The 15,360-nt window shown below is 40.7% G+C and overlaps 1 protein-coding gene across 2 annotated transcripts in view; it reads left to right on the plus strand.

Moving 5' to 3' along the window:
• Nucleotides 1-13,470: 13,470 nt before the first annotated feature.
• LOC103033741 (glutamate receptor ionotropic, kainate 5) overlaps nt 13,471-15,360 on the plus strand; it is a 239,690-nt gene continuing 237,800 nt past the window's right edge. For both annotated transcript variants that reach the window (XM_049476212.1, XM_049476214.1), the window contains exon 1: nt 13,471-13,549. The gene's annotated coding sequence lies outside the window, so the exon portion shown is untranslated. The remainder of the gene's footprint in view (nt 13,550-15,360) is intronic.

The raw sequence follows: 15,360 nt of genomic DNA on the forward strand, positions 1-15,360 counted from the left end.
ACATCATGCAAACAGTGTGCTGCGGCCATGAATAAAAAAAATCTGTGTGTATAAACAGTCTTTTTTAATAAACTACCTGTGCACTTTCAAAGTTCTTAGTGCCTCGTTTGAAGTTTGGAGCTACTTTGTGCTGGTTAATGGTAGGGGTGTAATAGTACAGATAATTCATGGTTCAGGTCACGCCTTGGTATAAACCCCATGGTTTGATACATTCTCAGTATGTTTTGTACAGTTGGTGGAAAAAAAATGGCTGGACATTCTGTAAAGCCTCACCTTTATTAACTTCCTAATAAAAATGGAATTTCATTATAACCATGTTTTATTTTTTGGGATGGAATGTTGTAATGGGGCTCAAGCTCTTTTATTAAATGCTTGAAACCAGGGTTCTCTCTTACTGTCATCATAAGAGACTCCATCTTTTGGATCTTGTTGGAACAAACAAACAATTAATAAAAAAAACAGCATTAAGTTAACTGCTTAAACTGAACATATTTTTCTAAGCATATTACTAGAGAGAGGCACATGAAGGAGAAAAAGAAAGAGAGAGAGAGAGAGAGAGAGAGAGAGAGAGAGAGAGAGTACAAGACTCTTCCCTCCCATCAATGACCCTCACAGTGACGCGGTGAGTGACGCAACTTCCGGCCTGCGTACCTGCTTGCTGTTTGTTTAGCTCCTCTCTGTTTTAGCTATTTGTTTACGTTTTCTACTACTTATTAACTTATAACCGTCTTATAACCTTCCTAAACTTATAAAATCCCTCAGGTAGCCATTATTTTTGTGTTATTTATCGATTTTTGCCGTTGTTTTTTGTGTGTTTTGTGCTTACTTCGAGGTAATGGCGTGTGCGGAGGATCGTGCTCTCCTGACACTCAGCGAGGAGCTCGTCCGTCTGGATCAGCAGATCCACCGCCTGCTCGAGAGGCAGTCGGAGCTCCACAGGCAGAGGACGAGGCTGGAGGAATCCCGCGACGCCGCCTTCGCAGCCGTCTCCAACCCGGTGCTGCCGGCGCGGCGGACCCCGGCAGTCGTTTGCTTCACCCCCGCTCTGGGAGGGGCCTGGGAGCGGCAGCGCGGGCGAGGAAAGCGGGTTTCCCCCCTACCTTCTCAGCCGGATTTTGCCTCCGCAAACCGGTTTGAGGTCCTCAGCTCGTCGCCGTCGCCTCCTTCACCTCCCCCAGCCCCAAGGAAAACAGATAAGGGCAGTACCCTCATTGTCGGAGATTCCATTGTTAGGCATTTAAAGGTGTCTAACGCTAAGGGTAATGCTGCAGTGTCGTGTTTTCCTACGGTGCTTCGGCATCGTGGGGACCCCGGCACCGTCATCCTGCATGTGGGTACCAACGACACGTCCGCCCGGCGCAGTGAGGTCACATTGAGCCGGTGCTACGCCGGGACTGACTGGCTCTAACCAGTCATACCGGCCAGGTTAGTGGTCTAAGTAATGGGCAGTTTAGTAATATACATTGTTCTAATGAGTTATCTTGCCACTTTCCTGTGCATAAGGCTGTGAGTTTTAATTATGTGCCTTTTTCAGATACAAGTGCATTTTTACCTTGTAGGATTGAGACTGTGTCTGTCCCCCGTGTCGCTCGAAACCGAAAAACTCAGAAAATCTGTTTTAATAATCTTATTAAAATTAAAACAACAGCATCCGTCTCTCAGAGTACCAGCAGCGTCCGTATGAAACTAGGGCTATTGAATATAAGATCGCTAGCACCAAAATCAGTTATTGTTAATGATATTATTACTGATAATCCCCTTAATGCACTATGTCTGTGTGAAACCTGGATTAAACCTGATGAATATATCGCTTTAAATGAGTCTACCCCCCCAGGTTTTAGCTATTTCAGTTACCCACGCAGCTCTGGTCGTGGCGGTGGTGTTGCCACAATCTATGACTCAATGTTAGGTATATCTCAAAACTCACAATTGGATGCTAAGTCGTTTGAAGTTCTTAGTCTTAAAGTAGCAGGCCCGTCTCCTGCTTCCAAAACGCAGCATTCGTTTCTGCTTATAACACTGTATCGTCCTCCTGGACCATGCTCAAATTTTATTAGTGAATTTGCTGACTTTCTAGCAGCAGTAATTCTTCTTTCTGATAAGATCATAATTGTTGGTGACTTTAATATCCACTTTTAAAAATTGCATTTAAATCAGTTTTAGATGCTCTAGGCTTTAAACAAAATGTAATTGGCCCCACTCACCGATGTAGTCATACATTAGACTTAGTTTTGACACTGGGTATTGAGGCTGAGAATATAGTTACTCTTTCTCAACATGACTCAATATCCGATCATTATCTATATATAAAATAACAACCGCAATTGCTAATGAATTTGTAAATAAACTCCCCGACTTAACCATCTCCCTTCCGTCCTATGAGCATGATCTCGAGCACAAAACAGAAAATCTACAAACTGTGCTCCGCTCTAACCTTGACCGCGTAGCGCCGACAAAAATAAAACAAATCAGGGATAAAAAGCTAGCACCGTGGTATAATGACCACACACGCACATTAAAACAAACCGCTCGTAACTTTGAACGTAAATGGCGACACACAAAACTAGAATTTTTCCGGCTAGCATGGCAGCATAGTCTCACAGACTACAAAAAAGCCCTAATTAAAACAAAATCCCAGTATATTTCAGCGCTTATTGAGAAAAATAGAGACAATCCTAGATTCCTTTTCACTACTGTGGCTAAACTCACCGGCAGTCAAAAACAAACTAGCTCCGTTATCCCTGCCGACATTAATAGTCATGATTTCATGAAGTTCTTTGATGATAAAATGAATAGCATTAGACAAAAAATTCAGTATCACCCCCAAAATTTACTTATAGATATTGATGAATGCTGCTCCAGCTCTGAGGCACACCTAGAGTGTTTCAGCCCGGTTACAGAAAAAGATTTACTTAGTGTAATTAACTCATCAAAATCAACATCATGTATATTAGATCCAGTACCCACACAATTATTGAAACAGGCACTGCCAAAGGTGGGAAAATCATTACTAGAAATAGTAAATTCATCCCTTAGCATGGGCTACGTACCCAATTCTCTTAAATTGGTGGTCATTAAGCCCATTATCAAAAAGCCAAATCTGGACCCCCGCGAGCTTGCTAATTATAGACCAATTTCTAATCTTTCCTTTATAGCCAAAATCCTAGAAAAAATTGTGTTTAACCAGCTGCGCTTGTATCTACAAAGTAATAGTATGCATGAGGTTTTTCAATCTGGATTTAGACAAAACCATAGCACTGAAACAGCTCTACTTAGAGTAACTAATGATTTACTTTCAGCTCTTGATAGGGGCAGTAATGCCATCCTTGTACTGCTAAGTGCTGCCTTTGACACCATAGATCACGCTATTCTACTTGATAGGTTAGAAAATCTTATAGGAATTAAAGGATCAGCCCTCACCTGGTTCAGATCTTATCTGAGAGATCGATTCCAGTGTGTTTACTTAAATAACGAATGCTCTTATCAGTCTACAGTAAAATATGGTGTCCCTCAAGGATCAATACTGGGTCCATTACTCTTTACTCTTTATATGCTACCACTGGGTAAAATTATCCGTAGGCATGGTATTAACTTTCACTGCTATGCTGATGACACGCAACTTTACATATCTGCTAAACCCAACGAGGAGCTCTGTACAAATCAAATAACAGACTGTATTAAAGAGATTAAAAATTGGATGACACACAACTTTCTCTTACTTAATTCTGATAAAACTGAGGTCTTTCTATTAGGTCCTAATATTGATAAAAACATAAATGTTAATACTGTAGACATAGACGGTCACTTAATTATACCTGGTAAAACTGTGAGAAACCTTGGGGTCATCTTTGACCCAATTCTTTCGTTTGATGCTCACATATGTAGCATAGTCAAAATTGCATTCTTCCATTTAAGAAATATAGCTAAAATCCGCAGTATACTCTCTCTGGAAGATGCTGAGAAGCTGGTACATGCATTCATAACCTCCAGGCTGGACTACTGCAACGCGTTGTTGGCTGGAAGTCCACATAAATTACTCCATAAACTCCAGCTAGTTCAGAATGTAGCCGCAAGAGTGCTTACCAGAGCTAGAAAGTTTGATCACATTACACCTATTCTTTCATCCCTACATTGGCTACCTGTTAGATTTCGTATAGATTATAAAATACTTCTCCTGACGTATAAATCCCTCAATGGTCTGGCCCCGCATTATCTACAGGAACTCCTTACTACTTACAATCCGCCACGTTCACTCCGCTCCCAAGACGCTGGCCTGTTATTAGTCCTGCATATTAGAAAAAACTATGCAGGAGGAAGAGCGTTCTTTTATAAAGCTCCCCAACTTTGGAATAGCCTCCCTATTAATATACGGGACTCAGACACACTCTCAATCTTTAAATCTAGACTCAAAACATTTCTATTTGCTCAAGCTTTTGAGTAATGTCTCATTACAATTTTCTTCCTCTTACAGCTTATCCAGCAAATATAAACCCTGTCCTAATCATCTGCTTTCTCTTTCTCTCCCCATGTCCTGAGCTGCTGCTGCCAAGTGCCCATCCCACTCCAGCAGAGTTTTATAAAACCATTCTAACCCCTTTCTCTTCCCTCCCCTCTCTGTTCTCTCTCTCTATCTTTCTCACATGTGCTGAGACGCCTGGCCGGCCGGTCTTCCTGGATGTGTCCGTCTGTGGTTCCAGCTTTCAGGAATCAGCCCTGTCCTTCTACTCATCAGAATTATTTCACAACCCTTCTAACTTCTGCTTTTTTTCTCTTCCTTTCCTTTCTGTTTTCTCTATCTATCTCTTTTACATGTATGGAGATGCCCTGTTCCTGATGTTCCCAGCCTGGCTCTCCACTGCCCGCTGTGTTATTCTCTGGCTCTGCAACCCTGCACTGATTACCATTAACACACTCAGTATCTGTTTTTGTATTAGCCATAGCTCTATAGTTTGTGTCCATCACATTCTTATATTCATAAATTAGTACCTGTTATATTAGCCATAGTTCACATTAATTCTCTGTACTGTTTTGTTCTGTTATTTGTTTGTTGTTTGTTGTTTGTTTGTACTGAGCGGGTCAACCCGAGTAGGATGGGTTCTTCGGACTGAGTCTTGGTTCCTTCCAAGGTTTCTTCCTCTTAAAGGGAGTTTTTCCTTGCCACTGTGTCACCATAAAATTGGCATCTCTGTGGTGCTGCTCATAAGAGGCGTGGACCTGTTTTTCCTGTAAAGCGGCTTTGTGACAACCTTTGTTGTAAAAAACGCTATATAAATAAAATTGAATTGAATTGAAGAGAGAAGGCACATGAGAGAGGGAGAGCGTGACAGAGAGAAAGAGACAATACAAGCGCCTAACCCTGCGTTCACACTGGAAAGCAACAGGCTCCGTTCATTTCCTATAGCAGGGCACAATTTCAGCGCAGCAACTGGTCCACACATTAGTTCCACATTACGTTCACTGGTTTCCTGTTGACTGACTGTATATTCCGCATGCGTTTGTACGAACTGAACTGTGACGATTCGTAAAGAATACACGTACCATTAAACCCATAGTTAGTGGTGTATAGTTAGTGGGCTGTTTGACAAACATTTGTACTCGTTATTGTGTTTTACAACACCCCAAGTCCATTTCAAAGTAAAGTTCTCCTTTAAGGTTAAGGTTAAGGTTAGGCTGAGGTGAAGGTTTCACACAGAGCAGCCCCCTAACAACAGATCAGCAACCATCTAGCAACCAACAAACAACAGACTAACAAACATCTACAAACAGTAAGAAAAAACATATAAAATCCAACAACAACCATGTAACAAAACCTTGCAACTGCCAGGTAGTGGAATGCACTTTAGCTTCGCATCAATTCTACGTTTCCTTCAGCAAAATAACTTATCTAGTTACAATTCTGTTATTATTTTAATCGACCTCGTGGATTGTCTAGGAGGGCATATGGACTGGAGTGCAGTCTTGGAGAGATTTAAATTACAGACAGCAGGTTTCCTCATAAGTTGTAGTACTAAAGCATCATGCTGAGGCTTTGCCGGTCCCTGGAGGGGAGCCTCTGCAAAGGATGGCAGCAGATGCAGGAACATCTTTTGAAGATTTCTGATTTGACTTGGAAATCTATATCAGACCTTTGCATTTAAGGTGGCCAAATATGGACTTAATGACCCCTCAGATGTACTGGTTGTAGTTTGGCGCAAAACATTATGACCACCTTCTTGTTTCTACAACTATTATCCATTTTTTAGCTTCATTGAGTGTATAAAAGTGTGACTGTAGTTCTTCTGTTTCTCTGCATTCTTTATTATCATCCTTTCACTCTGTTCTTCAAAGGTCAGGGCCCTACAGGACCACCACTGAACAGATATATGTTGGTGGTCAGGGACGTGCACAGGAATCTTGAAGGGCAGTTGCTCTAACCTGAAGAAAGGGCACGTGCATGTGCATGTGAATCATTCGAATAGTGCTTTGTCTGTCATTCATCTTGCTTGATAAAATGAAATGTTATCAGCTGCATGTAACTTAGTTTGGTTAGCCTCCCACAAAACAACCTGAGCCATGTAAAACGTTGACTGCACGCTAGCTGGCTGTTGGGTTTTTTTTGCTACCTAAACGTGGCACAGTAGGTGCTGTCAGATTATTTAGGATCACTAAACGTCCTAAACTTGACGACATCGGATTTTAGAGAAGTTGATTGTGATCATGTCTTGTATTACTGTGAAGACTAGATTTCAAGCTCACCTTCAGGGCAGTCGCTCTACTCCCACGGCATCTTCAAACTCCTGTCTCTGCTAGTCGGCTGATGCGCCGCCCGGTCATGTGCTGCGTTTTTTTTGTTTGTTTTTTTTTCTAGTGAAGCATGCTGCGTGTCCCCTGCTACACCCCCCCCCCCCCCTTCTCGAGGTGTCTGAATCTGAATGATTGACTCTGAAAACTTTGATTTACGAAACTTCAATCAAAATTACGAATTATAAAGAAAATCTTGTTGAAATATGAAATCATATTTGCCTATATTATTTTTTCCCCTGCCTCAGAAGGGCAATATCAGCCAAGGACGGCAAAAGGGCAGTTGCCCAAGCACATTGGGCCATAGCTTCTGCATGTCACTGTTGGTGGTGAATCATTCTCACCACTGCAGTGACTCACTGGCATAGTGGTGTGTTGGTGTGTTTTGAACTGGACTGAGTGGATCAGATACAGCAGTGCTGCTGGAGGTTTTAAACACCCATCGACAGCATCCTCTGGGGAATGTCCTGTGGTAGCAATCTATAGGCACTGATGAAGGACTAATGCAAAAAAGGGCTATACATTTTCCCAAAAGGAAAATTACCAATTATTGATACCAATTATTTCTTAATTTCGGTCGATAAGATACAATCACTTTGTATCTCTCACTCGTTCTCATTAGCGCTGTCCCTCTCTCTCTCTCTCTCTCTCTTACTTACTCTGTCCCTGCTTACTATACCCTGAGATATTATAATACCATAAAAAGCATTTAGTCTGCCAGACCTAAACCACACTACATAATCTTTTTTTTTTTTTTTTATCTGTCACCAATGTTTTTAATCTTTCGGTGCTCTGTAGTACCGAGACGTTCCAAACGGTACCTTTTTGGTATCGAATTTTTTGTAGTTTAAGCAGTTAAAGTAACGCTGTTATTTTTGTTTTTAGAAACAAACATGCTCATTGGTTTTTTTTTTTCATCAAGATCCAAAAGTATAGTAGCCCTTTATGGCGACAGCATGAGAATGAGATTACGGTAACACTTTATAGTAATGGTACATGACATGACATTAATGAAGCATTCATTAAGGAAGAACTCATCAGTAAGTAAGGATGCATTAAGCAGGAACAAATGAATAAATCATATATTAATATCTGCAAATTACTCACCATTAACTAATGTGTGTATGAATTAATGAATATGAGGATAATGACGATTTTCACGCTATATGAATATACCTGTAATTAATACGTTTATTAAGCATTTGGTTTCACTTGACATACATACACATCCCCTTCCTCATATAGTTCTGTAAAACATCTGACCTCTTAATGCATGTGGTTTGTTTTTAGTTCCATCCTGTCATATTTTACAGAATGGTAATATTAAAATCATAAATACGATTTGTGAGAATAATAATCGCTTAGTAAAAGGTGCCAAAAAAAAAAAAAAAGAAATTGGGTATTGTTTGGGTATCGGTACCCAATACACAGCCCTAGTCATTTTCTCAGGTTATGTGCAAACTATGTGTGTTTCAGCAGCATGAGTATTTCCACAGTGTAAAGATTAGCTTATTGTTTCTGGTGCATTGTGATGAGGGTTTGTTTTCATCTACTAGGCGACTACTAGAAAATCATTCTCTCTATTGGAAAGAGATACTTTTTTTTCACTATTTAAGCAGTTCACCCCACTATCAAACCAGCCACAGGACTGGCCGAATGAAAAACTTGCTCAGTCCGTTGATGTTACCTGTTATCATCTGAAATCTGAGCTTGCTTTAGATCTCCTACTGTAACAAGCGTTATCACTTTGTCTGAGAGGGTTTGGAACCTGCCTGTCTAAGCTCTTTTGCTGAGCTTTGTGGTAGATAGCATCTTGCCCTGGGGACTCTGTGTCATGTGAGATGCAAGAGCTAGAGCTCAAATAGATAGGCCTGTCACCATAACACAGATTTTTTTGGGGACGATATTTGTTCCAGAAATAACTTGATATAAAATATATTGTCATTTTAAGACATAAGTAACTTGATCCCAGCAATGAAATGAACATATTATATATTAACATAACAGTGCAGTTACACATCACTTTTTTTATGAAAAATAAAATTTATATTGAAAAAGAATATTAAAATTAAAAGACTTTGAAATTGGAATATATACATTTCTATAGATGCTAAATAAGTATATTTAAATAAATTTGAAAGAGTAGAGATGCACCAAAATTTATGTTTTTCGATGAAACCGAACAAAATGAAAAAAAAAATGCATTCATGAATTACAATACTACAGTTTTTTTTTTACTGAATATTCAAAAATCACAGAATATGACTTAAAGGTGAACTCCAGTGTGAAATGGAGTTGGGTTGTAGTAAAACATAACAACAAGTACAAACTTTTGTCGAATAGCTCACCTCTCCTCTCCCCCAGCATTCCATTCCAAGATACAGCACTTTTTCTGATGCTCCCAACAGGCTTACAATGCTAGTGATAGGGGCATAAAGCTGCCCATGCAAAGAAATCACTGTTTTTACACCATGAACAAAGTAGCTCAAAGTAGCTCTGGCTTTTAAAACGAAACACTGAGGACTATGAAAGTGCACAGATAGTTTATTAAAAACACTTTGCTATACACACAGTACCTTGAGCTTTTTTTTTTTCAAAGGCTCCAATCTTGATATTAAGTTATGATAATGAACTGAGGAGCATGAATGAACAGATAGGATAGGGGAACAGATTGATTAATTCAAAATTAATTCAGTGAAAATGTATAAATTCCAGCTGTTGCAGAAAGTCTCTATAATATGCATGCCTTTCCACTGAATATATTTTCTGTTCAATCTGTTCCCCTATCCTACCTATTTATTTGTGTTCGTCATTTGGCTTATCATACACATCGATGAGCGATTCAAATATTGCACAGTATGTCAATAATATTGTTACTGAGTTATAATGACAGAGTAATGTTAACAATGTAATTATATATATATATATATATATATAATTAAATATTCAATCCACTAATTCACTAAACCCCCTGATTTTTGACTCCACTCTCAGCTCAAATTTAAAAAAATTGGTAGTGTTGGCAGGACTATAAGGTGCACTTAAAATCCTTAAATTTTCCCAGGAGTTTCAGTTTAATTCTCCAGCAACCAGGACTGGAGTGGCATTAGCATTAGTTGCTAACCCATATTTCCAAGTTCAGAGATGAGTCACAGCTTTAACGCCTTTGTTTTTCAGAGATCAGTATATCGGACTATAGCCTGCGCATTTACTGTGTTAAAACAAGCTAGCTAATATTGGGTGTAAAAACAAGGTGTAGGGCTGTCGGGAGGCATTAACTGCTAGTCACTAGTGGTTAGCTGCTAATGCTAATGCTCCAGCCTTAGTGCTGGAGAAATGTGGGAATCTAAGCCTACTGTAAGTAAATGGAAGCTCTTTACTCATCCAGATTCAGGAGAGAAATCTGTGTAGATTATCATCCAGCGCTCATTTGACTTTGAAATAAAGTAATTTTTTATGACAGTTTTGTTTACTTAGCTTAGCTTTACTTAACTTATTTAGCTATTCCCCCCACTACTACCCAGCAGTGAGACCTGCCGAATTAGAAGTTCCTTATTAAAAAAAAAACCGCTCATTAATAGTGCAACTTATAGTCCGAAAAATATGGTAAATACAAGTTACTTGGAGAAGTATCCTCTTTGCCGTGGTCTAGAAATAGACTCAAATGGTCCTTCCAAGAACCACCAAGGCACAAGCCTAACATGAAACTGAAAGCTGGCAGAATATTGTGTTGGGAGTCAAACTGGAGCAAGACTGTGGATTGTGGACTGGCTACGAGAACATAACTGGTCTGAGAACCATTGCCTTAGTCTCATGTTCAGCACTAAAGTGGGTCCCTACACTCTAGTTAATATTTGGCATTAAGTGTGGTGGATAACATCATAGCCAGCTTCAGACAAATCATCCATAAATGATTTAGAAGAGAGGCTTGTACAAGCTAAAGTGTGTCTTTAGAGACACAGATATCAGGGTTCAAAAACTGGCAGGTCACCACCAGAGCCAGATGGGACCTGTGGTAGATTATGCTAACATACTCTGGAACTAAAAAAAACATGACCTTCAGAGAAACTGTAGCAGACTGATATGATTATTGTCAACAGTTCCTAATGAGTGTGTAAAGTCCTGTCTCTCTGGCTTGGTGATGACCAACGCTGTTCCTTTTTCCTAGAAAGTGACAAAAAGTGTTACAGAGAGGTACAGAAAAACTGAGAGGGAGCTTAAGAGGGAGACGAGCACATTCTAACATTGTTCTAAAATAAAATAAAAGCTCAGTTCTTATAGGTAGAATAAAAATGTGACAGGAAGACAACAGCATGCATCACAAGTAGGGGTGGGATAAAATATTGATATCATAAGGTATTGTATTGTATTCGTTTGTTATCCATTAAATGATAAGTGGCGTCAATTATTTGCTGATGGGGGGATTGCAGCTCTATTTATTGATGGGGAAGATTGTGGCGCTGTTTGTTGATGGAAGGGAGATCACAGCACTAGTTTTGAAGGGGGAGATGGCCGCACTGTTTGTTTATAGGGTGAGGGGTCACGGTTTTGTTGATAGCATGGAGATCGCACCGCTTTTTGTTGGCCAGGGGGGTTGGATCGTGGCACTATTTGTTGATGACGGGGAGATCGCAACATCTATTTGTTGATGCCATGCAAAGTTGATGGCGTAGAGATTGCATCGTTATTTGTTGGTCAGGGGGGTTATATCATGGCGCTATTTGTTGGTGGCAGGGAGGTCGCAACGCTATTTGTTGGCGGGGGTGGGGGGGATCGCAGCTCTATTTGATAAAGGGTAAATTGCTACACTATTTGTTGACGAGGAAGATCGAGGCAGTTTTTGCTGATGGTTTGGAGATCGCAACAGTATTTTTCATGACAGGGTGGGGATATCGCAGTGCTATATGTTGATGGGGAGATCAAGGTACTATTTGTTGAAGAGGGAGATTGTGGCGCTATTTGTTGACAGGGTGGAGGAACCGCAGCAGTATTTGCTGATGGTGATATCACAGTACTATATGTTAATGGAGGGGAGATCAAGGTATTATTTGTCGATGTGGGGGTTGTGGCGCTATTTATTGACGGCAGGGAGATCGTAGCACTATTTGCAGACAAGGGAGACTGAGGGAGATCACCGCACCGTAGCACTATTTGCAGACAAGGGAGATCACCGCACTCTTTGTTGACAGGGTTGGGGGTTGCATCTATTTGTTGATGGCAGAAAGACCGCGATGCTATTTGTTGGCTAAGAGGAGGTTGGATCTCAATGCTGTTTGTTGGACGGGGTGGGGGGAGAGAGGGGAATTTGTGGTGCTATGTGTTGATGGAGGGGAGATTGAGGTATCTGTTGACGATGGGGGGATCACAGCACTGTGAGTTGATAGTGGAGATTGCGTAACTATTTGTTGATGGCAAGGAGATTGCAGCACTATTTTTGATGAAGGGATATCGCCGCACTGTTGATAGGGTAGGGGGTTGCGGCGCTATATGTTGATGATGTGGAGATCCCAATGCTGTTTGTTGGCAGGGGTGGGGGGGATCTCGGCACTATTTGCTAAAGAGTATTTGTTGATTGGGGAGATCGAGGCACTGTTTGTTGTTGGCAGGAAGATCACAGCACTGTTTGATGATGGGGTTGGGGGAAATGGCAGCATTATATGCTGAAATCGCGGTGATATTCATTGATGGAAAGGGGTTTGGATTGCGGTGCTTTTGGTTGACGGCAGGGAGATCGCAACGCTACTTGGGACTCAAGGAACCCCTATTAAAATGCAAGACAGTTATTGAACTTCCGAGATACACAGGACCCCTGCATTCGTCTGCTGGACCACTCTGAGTCCCTACAGGTAATGCAAGAACTACTAATACTTCGACAAAGATGTATAAAACACCTGATGCTTAAGCATATAATCACCCATTAATTTATTTTATTATTATTTTCTGGAGGTTTAAATTGTTGGGAGTCAAACTGACCCTATGGATAAAATCTGCCAATAAATTTGAGGATAACAGGAGGGTTAACTAGTTCTTGGTTAACTGTAATTGCGTTCCTGAGTATTGGAATGCACCTTGGGCAGCTAAAAATGATGTCAGGCGCAAGAACTCAAGGACGCAAAAACATACAGGAAAGGTCTATCAGTTTCTTCATGAAATGCACTCTCTAGTGGCACACACGGCTCACATCTCTCTGTGCACGAGAACAGAAGTGAATCAAATAAAGAGCTGCAGAAAACACAGGACACAGTAGAAAGATGGAAAGGGGAGGAGGAGGCGAGGTAGTCAGCAGCCTCTGAGGGATCAACCGCCTGTGGAGTCTACTCATGGCGCTGTCATTGCCTATGCGTCTGTGTGAATCTCTTGATTTATCGTGTCAGGGATGAATACCAGAGCTTTATCTGTTTATCTGTTTAAGTCATTTAGGTAATTTGTCCTTTTTTTAAACACGTGAAGTGTGAGAAGTGATCAGTCGGCGCTGCTGTTCTTCTGTCTTTGTCTTTCTGTTCGTTATTTGCGTCTGTTCTTCTTTTGGGTCTAGGCTCTGTTGCTGTCATTGTTGTGCTGCACTGGCGCACGCTCATAACAGCCGTCGGCCGAGAGCTCTCTCTCTCTCTCTTTTTCCCTCTCTCTCTCGCGCTCTTGCTCTCTAGCTCTCTCTTTCCATCTCTCTCGCTCTCTCTCTCTCTCTCTCTCTCTCTCTCCCAGCGCAGTAGAGTCAGACTCAGAGCGGCGTGGCTCAGTCTTGGCTGTGGTAGAGAGGGGACAGACATGGGTGAGTGTATCTCTTTCCTCTTTTTTTCCCTCTCTCATCTCTTTCTCTTTTTTCTCTCTTTCCACACTTTGTGCCCTGCTTTGTCAGCGCGGCGCGTTTGTCGATTGTTCTCTGAATTAGCATGCGCCGCTTTTTTCCCTCCCGTTCTTTCTCTGTGCTGCCGGCTTTTCCAAATCCCCCATTTCTGTTGTCCATCAGCCATTTTATCCACACCCCCTCTTTACTTGCACCCTCTCCCTCTTTCTTTCTCTCTCTCCCCCTCTATAACCTCATCACTCACGTCCCCCTCTCTCGCACTCGCAACGTTCGCCCCAGTCGCCCCATCCATCCACCCACCCACCCTCAACAGTCATGAACCACCATCCATGTGTGTCATAGGACTGTTCAGCCTAAACCAAGGAAGGCACATGGGTTAAAAGTATCAATCCTGTATATATATTTATACATACATATATACAAACAGCATTGCATCTCTTTATTCTTGAGGACTCACATATACACACACACACACACAGCATGCTAATATTGTTACTGCGCAATATGTACGTCCATCTCTGTGAACCCCAGCTTCTGTTCTATTTTCTGCTAAAAGCCAGAGCTCTGACTTCCATACAACCTCGTGTTCTGATGGCGAGCTGGCGATTGGTGTTGACATTGACGCTTATAGCTACGCTGCTACTATAGCTGCTGTTGTCTTGGTCTATGTGAAAGAGAGCGAGAGCTTGAGTGAAGGTTATTAACTTTACAACTGGACTGCATACACTGGAAAAAAAATAGTAATAGAGTTGGGTTGCCAAATACTAGAAGATATTCGTCTCCATCTATGATGGATGCTTTAAAATGAATTGAAAAGCATGTATTTAAACATAAAACAAATAATGTCAAAACCTAGAATAGTAGTGTGTAGATCATCATCTTAAAAGTATCTTTTTTTAGAAAAACACGTCATGCCCCAGCCTAGTTTATTCAGGAAATGTCTATATATACATACAGCAGTTTCTGAATCAGAATTTTTGAGTAAAATAAGCAAAACCATTGTTGTTTTATTCTATAAACTAGAGACAACGTTCCAAATAAAACATCCGAAATTCCAAATAAAAATATGGTCATTTAGAGCATTCATTTGCAGAAAATAAGGAATTGCTGAAATAACAAAGTTGCAGAGCTTTCAGACCTCAAATAATGCAAAGAAAACGTATTCATAAACATTTATATTCATACAGATTTAAGAGTCCAAAAATCAATATTTGGTGGAATAACCCTGGTTTTTAATCACAGTTTTCATGCATCTTGGCATCATGTTCTCCTCCACCAGTCTTACACACTGCTTTTGGATAACTTTATGCCACTCCTGGTGCAAAAATTCAAGCAGTTCAGTTTGGCTTGATGGCTTGTGATCATCCATCTTCCTCCTGATTATATTCCAGACGTTTTCAATTTGGTAAAATCAAAGAAAAACTCATCATTTTTAGATGGTCTCTTATATATATATATATATATAATAGTAACAATCTTATATCAAATAAGTAATATAGAATCAGTAGGGATAAAGCAATATGTGGGATAAAGCAATCGAGAAAAGCATCTCCAGCTCTGTTTTCACCTGTATTGAGTCTCTGAGGGTCCAGAATAGCATGACTCCCTTTCAGTGCTTTGAAGCCAAGTGAAAAGAACAAAATTACAGCGTTAACCTTCTGATAAAGGAGAAATTCAGCTTGCTGTAAGAGCTATAAAACGAGTCTCTATAGCCACAATGTGGAAGTTGTTTAACAGAAAAGAAGGCATAAAAAGGAAGAGGAAGAAAGGGTCAC

The sequence above is a fragment of the Astyanax mexicanus genome, chromosome 3 (genome assembly GCF_023375975.1).
Source record: "Astyanax mexicanus isolate ESR-SI-001 chromosome 3, AstMex3_surface, whole genome shotgun sequence".
Lineage (NCBI taxonomy): Eukaryota > Metazoa > Chordata > Actinopteri > Characiformes > Acestrorhamphidae > Astyanax > Astyanax mexicanus.